The 7,500-nt window shown below is 34.9% G+C and overlaps 1 protein-coding gene across 5 annotated transcripts in view; it reads right to left on the minus strand.

The window, feature by feature from the left end:
- The window catches only part of LOC149130841 (anosmin-1-like), a 779,297-nt gene that overhangs the window by 96,366 nt on the left and 675,431 nt on the right, over positions 1 to 7,500 (minus strand). The gene's annotated exons all lie outside the window — the stretch shown is intronic.

Genomic DNA, 7,500 nt, shown 5'->3' on the forward strand with positions numbered 1-7,500 from the left:
GACACACACACACACACACACACACACACACACACACACACATATATATATATATACATATACAAACACGCATACACTCATAAGTATATGTATATGAATATATATATATATATATATATATATATATATATGTGTGTGTGTGTGTGTGTGTGTATATATATATATATCTATATATAGATATATACGGATACATATACTCCACTATATATGTATATTGATGTACAGATAGACATATATACACACACACTCACACACACACACACACACTCACTCACACACATACACACACACTCGCGCACACATACACTATACATACGTAGGCACATATGCACAAAGATGTAAGATGCTTTTGTAATTTAGGAAATATTTTCCAATTTAATTTTTTTCCTGCTAAACCAATTAACAGGTTATTATGTTTGAAGAACTAATTTTTGACATTTTCATTATTTACTGTAATGTTCATTATATTTATATTTATTTTAATACATATTCTATTTACTTCTTGACGAGAAAAAAAAAATTCTTTGAAAATTAAATAAAATAAAAATGCTAAAATAAAAGCCAAAATCAAGATTGATTTGACAAGTTCTCATTAACAGTTTGCCTGACTTTGCATGTTCTCCCGCCCCACCTTGACTCAAAGACTACTAAAAAAAAAAATCATACATCGTATCTTAGATTGTTAACAAGAACCATTGATAACGCTGGATGTTATTGCAAAACAATTGATGCTAATGACAGTTATTCTCACTCTCTTAATACATACATGCGTACACACATGTGTAGAAACATGCATGGGTATGTGGCTAAGTGTGGAGGCGCAATGGCCCAGTGGTTAGGGCAGCGGACTCGCGGTCATAGGATCGCGGTGTCGATTCCCAGACCGGGCGTTGTGAGTGTTTATTGAGCGAAAACACCTAAAAGCTCCACGAGGCTCCGGCAGGGGTTGGTGGCGAACCCTGTTGTACTCATCCACCACAACTTTCTCTCACTCTTTCTTCCTGTTTCTGTTGTACCTGTAATTCAAAGGGGTCAGCCTCGTCACACTGTGTCACGCTGAATATCCCCGAGAACTACGTTAAGGGTACACGTGTCTGTGGAGTGCTCAGCCACTTGCACGTTAATTTCACGAGCAGGCTGTTCCGTTGATCGGATCAACTGGAACCCTCGACGTTGTAAGCGACGGAGTGCCAACAACAGCAATTTGGTTAAGTAAGAATTTCGCTGTGCGGAACTTTGAGTAAATGTCTTCTGCTATAGCTCTGAACCGACTCATGTCTTATTAGTGGATGTGATACATGGAAACTGTGTGGAAGCCTGTCGTGGGTATAACTAACTATCTATCTGCCTGTCTGTCTATACATACGCAGACATATATATACACTACGTAGATTTGCGTCGGACGAATGAGAATGCTCAATATATGTTGTAGAGAAAACGGCTTTTTAAAAAATTCAAACTGAAAGAGAGATTTTCTCACGATTTGAATTTCCGCTTTGGTAAATATATGTCAGTCTATCCATCTATCTGTCTATCTATCTGTCTGTTTGTCTGTATGTATGTCTGTCTGCCTGTCTGTCTGTCTGCCTGTCTGTCTGTCTGCCTGTCTGTCTGTCTGCGTCAGTTTGTCTGTCTATGTATGTATGAATGTATCTGTCTGTCTACCTGTCTATCTATCTATCTATCTATCTATCTATCTATCTATCTATCTGTCTGTCTATCTGTCTGTCTGTCTGTCTGTCTGTCTTCCAGCTATCGATCATCTCTATTTATATGTGTGTTTACATGCTTATATAGCACATGCATATATATATACTCAAGTACGTGTTATATATATATATATGTATATATATATATATATATATATATATATATATATATATATATATATATATATATATATATATATATATATATACACACACACATACACACACGCGCGCATATACATACTCATACACATATATGTACATAACGTCTGTAGTTCTCGGCTCCGCAGAAACCTTCGTCTTACTAAAACATATAATATTACCTTGCCTCTGGACTCACAGCTTTTGCATTCCCGTCGCCATTTCTGCTACAAATTTTCTGCAAATTGTATTAGCATTATTCTGCTTTGTCTTTGAAGTTCTTCTCCTTCTCATCTCATAAACAACAATGCTAGATTCACTAACCTATTGTTGCTTAGATGATACGCAAAAAGAAAAGGTACTATTTTATACAGGTCACCAAACTATGATAGCTCGTCTAGTTAACAAACTTCCTAAAATGAGGCAGGTCTTAGTTCTTTCGTTCCAGGTCAACCATGATTAAATGCTTCATAGGGTCGAATCTGTTACAATTGCGGTCGACCATAATGCCGAATTTCAGTATATTTATGATTACATTATCTAAAATTATCCATTTATTTCTAGGGGTTAACATATTGCTATTTGAGGATTTTTGTGGTCGCTATCTTTACCTTTCACATTCCACTTGTTTCAGCCTTTGGAACTCTGGTCATTCTGTGTCACCGACTTGCAGTGTTTAGATCGAAGAAATCTATCCTGCTACTTAAATTTTAACTCTTGTACGTATTCTACCGAACATCTTTGCCGATCCGCTAAGTTACGAGGACGTAAACCAACTAACACCGGCTGTGAAGCAGTATTGAGGACAAACACAAAGGCACTTCCCACACGACTAAATTTACTTACAAGACATTGGTCTGCCCGGGGTCATAGTTGAATAAATGGCAAAGCCAGCTTCTTAAACACACGGCCACACCAGTGGCATATCTTTTACAAACTGCTATAAGTTGTGCGATATTGGTCTCTCATAAACCAAAATGGCAAGGGTCAGTATGTGTATCACGTATATATATATATATATATATATATATATATATATATATATATATATATATATAGTTTTAGGGAAAATAACCAAGTTTCAAGAACTCATCGATGAAAATCCACTATATATTTTATATATATTTTATCTATAAAGCTCAATTTAATTTTAATTTTTTATAAATTGATTTTAATTGAGTTTTTACCTGTAATTTTGGACTTTGTCCCTAATATTATTATTATATATATATATATATATATATATATATATATATATATATATAGTTCAAAATTACAGAAAAACAAAAGACGAAGACAGGTGTATAAACAAGAAACAGGTGTATTAGTTTAACACTCAGGAAGGTGAGAAAGTCCTTTACATTTCCAGCCTCTCTCTCTCTCTCTCTCTCTCTCTCTCTCTCTCTCTCTCTCTCTCTCTCTCTCTCTCTCTCTATATATATATATATATATATATATATATATATATATATAGTAAGAAGAGGGAAATAATGTCCTGGCAGATACCAAATTTCTCTATGTAAAATACCAAGGCTGGTTCCTTCAGATGGTGCGTTTTATGGTAAATTTCCTTTAACTCCCATCCTGGTTACTTTAGAGCGTAAAGTACAATATTGATGATAAGGAGAATGAAGAATATGAACATTCAAACTTTCTATTTATTTATAGTTGGCTTATTGATAATAATTGTCCGACAAGTGTCTCGGTCATATTTATACACCCTGAACAGATCGTACCAATAATTCATAAGTCGCTGCATATAAATATGCAGCAATATGCAATTAATGCATTGCATTGTGTTGCATATTTATATGCAGTGATTTATGCATTATTAGTAGGATCTTTTCAGGGTGTATAAATATGACATTGATCGAAGAGGAATTTTCCCCGTTATTAGTTTGAATTAGGCTTGGTAGTAGTAGTAGTAGTAGTAGTAGTAGTAGTAGTAGTAGTAGTAGTAGTAGTTGTACTAGTAGTAGTAGTAGTAATAGTAGTAGTAGTAGTAGTTGTACTAGTAGTAGTAGTAGTAGTAGTAGTAGTAGTAGTAAACCATGACGTTCATCGATGAGCTGTTTTAAATGTTCAAATTCTTCAATCTCCTTATTATCAAAATTGTACCACACACACACACACACACACACACACACACACACACACACACACACACACACACACACACACACACACACACACACACACACACACACACACATATATATATATATAAAACGAAGCATTGACACAAAGCAGTGTTCAGGTATAAGCACAATTTAGGTTATTTGAAATATGTTTGTCACAATTCAACTGCTAAAGGCAAATGCAGTTGACGTGGAGTTTATATATATATATATATATATATATGTGAGTATATATCCTTTTATTCTTTTACTTGTTTCAGTCTTTTGACTGCGGCCATGCTGGAGCACCGCCTTTAGTCGAACAAATCGACCCCAGGACTTATTCTTTGTAAGCGTAGTACTTATTCTATCGGGCTCTTGTGACGAACCACTAGATTAAGGGGACGTAAACGCACCAACATCGGTTGTCAAGCGATGGTGGGGAGACAAACAAGACACACAAACACACACACATACACATACACACACACATATATATATACACGACAGGATTCTTTCAGTTTCCATCTACCAAATCCCCCTCAAGGCTCCCAGTCCCCCTTCCCCGGGGGCTATGGTAGAAGGCACTTGATCAAGGTGTCACACAACGGGACTGAACCCAGAACCACGTGGTTGGGAGGCAAGCTATCTTTTACTTCTTTCAGTCATTAGACTGAGGCTATGCACACACATATATATATAACAAATATACGCGCACGTACATATACTCACATTCATACACACAGACATATACAAGTGGACATACACAGACACACATACACGCACGCACGTGCAGACACATGCACACACAGACACACACACACGGAAACACACACACACACACCACACAAACATACACCCATGATATTCAGAACTGTAATTACAGAAAATTTAAGTCGTATAAATTTTACAAGTCAGCCATCTTTCTACACCACAGACAATAAACTTACGTCTTCACACACATTGCTGTATCGACAATATACGATGTTTATGCAAGTGTATATATTTTAGCGTGTCTATTTGTTTATACTAGAGTCTTAACGCTAGTGTGTGTTTATGTTTTTTTCTTCGTATTTCCATTCATAAAATATCTCACGTTCTCAATTCATCTCCTAACTTATATTGTTTTTTCTACCTTCACCATTATTAACGGTTGTAAATCTATCAACGCTGGCTCTGAATTGGCTTGCAAGATCGTTAGCTCTGTTTTGTTTTGACGTGTGGCCGCCATTTTAACTGACTTCATTCATATTTCATTATCGCTTCTTTCTAACTTTATATTCTTAAAAGTGTTAACGAAATTGCGTGACCATCCCGCAAATGTCACTTTTTAAAATCTTTTATCTTTTACTTGTTTCAGTCATTAGACTGTGGCCATGCTGGGGCACCGACTTGAAGAATTTTTAGTCGAATGAGTAGATCCCAAAACTTTTTATTTTTTTAAAGCCTGGTACTTATTCTATGGATCTTTGCCGAATTGCTAAGTCAAAGGGACGCAAATACACCAACACAAGCTGTCAAACGGAGGTGGAGACAAACACAGACACAAAGACACACACATACACATACTCGCACACACAGACACACACATACATACGACGGTCTTCTTTCAGTTTCCGTCTACCAAATACACTCACAAAGCTTTGGTTGATCCAGAGATTTAGCAGAAGACACTCGCCGAAGGTGCCGCCCAGCGGGACTGAACCCGGTGCCATGTGGTTGCTACTTATCACACAGCCACTCCTGATGTACGACAGGCTTCTTCCACTCATAAAGGTTTGGGCTACTCGAGGCTGAAGTAGAAGATACTTGTCTAAGGTGGAACAAAACACGGAACCATGTGGTTGGGAATCAAACTTGCTTCAACAGGGAGCACCACCTTAAGGGATTATTTTTAGTCGAAGAATTCGATCTCAGGACTTATTCTTTGTAAGCCAAGTATATATTTATCGTTTTTTTTGCCGAACCGTTAGTTACGGGGACGTAAACACACCAACATCGGTTGTCAAGTGATGGTGGGGTAACAAACATAGACAAAAAGACACATGCATAAATATATACATATACGACGGGCTTCTTTCAGTTTCCGTCTACGAAATACACTCAAGGCTTTATTCGGCCCTAGGCTATATTAAGAAGGAACTTACCCAAAGTGCTATCTAGTGGGACAGAACCCGGAACCATGTGGTTAGGAAGCAAGTTTCTAACCGCACAGCCACGCCTGCAGGCACACACACACACACACACGTGTACAAGATGCATACATACACACGTATGTGTATGTATCTATATTTGAACATACGCAAATTTACACACACACACACGCGCATGCACACGTACGTATGTGGAAAATTGCGCACGTATAAAACATTATGCCAGCATTCTCTCGTTACCTTACTTAAGTCACATGACAAAACAACGTGGTTTTCGAGCTGAGATTGTCGTTTTAAGTTTTAACATTTTTATGTACTCAATAATCCTAGATAAAAAAAAAAAAAAAAAAAATAACGACTCAACAAACCAACAAATAAGATAAATAAATAAATACCCGCAAAGAGTTCAGAATAAAGAAAAATAAAACTAGAAATATAGCTAACTTGAAGATGTCAATAAAATCGCTTAAAAATACGATTTCGAAGTTGTTGGCCAAAATCAAGTGTCTTTGGTTAATTCTTTGTTTTTTTTTTGTCCCGCCATTTTGTATTTCTTATACTAGAATGTTCTTTATTATTATTATTATTATTATTATTATTATTATTATTATTATTATTATTATTATTATTATTATTATTATTATTATTATTATTATTTATTTTTTTTTGTTTGAAAGTTAATATATTGGATATGCACTTGATGCCATTCAGTTGGGTCTGTTATTAAGAAAGCTCCCCATCAACGCGAAGAAAAAAAAAAGAATAAAGAATTTGGAGAAATACGCACCAAAAAGCAATATATACGAAAGGGGAAAAAAAAAGAAAACAAAACAACATAAAGGCAGAAATACTACAAATAACAAACAAACAATACAATAAAAATTTAGAATGAAAGAATGAAAGCAATAATTGAACGAAATAGACAAGACAAAACCAGTAAAGATTGGCGAAAAACAACAGTATATATATATATATATATATATATATATATATATATATATATATATATACATATATATACGTATATATGCATATACATTTATGTTGGTATACATATACATATATATATATATTTACATATGTATATATATATATATATATATATATATATATATATATATATATATATATATATATGTGTATATGTATATATGTATGTATATACAGGGAAAAGTAAAATAAACTTCTCGTTAGAAATAAATTAGAAAAAAACTAGAGAAAAATAAATTAAAGAACCAAAAGAAGTCTAGTAATAAATTATGTATAAAATGGAGAACTTTAGGTCAACTGAGGTCTTGCCTTGATATTACCTTCCAACCTTGACTCTTAGTTAAAACACAGAGATTTGGATGCTTAATAATTCTTCGGAATTTTCTTTTC

Source organism: Octopus bimaculoides, chromosome 27, assembly GCF_046866305.1.
Source record: "Octopus bimaculoides isolate indiv1 chromosome 27, ASM4686630v1, whole genome shotgun sequence".
Taxonomy (NCBI): Eukaryota; Metazoa; Mollusca; class Cephalopoda; order Octopoda; family Octopodidae; genus Octopus; species Octopus bimaculoides.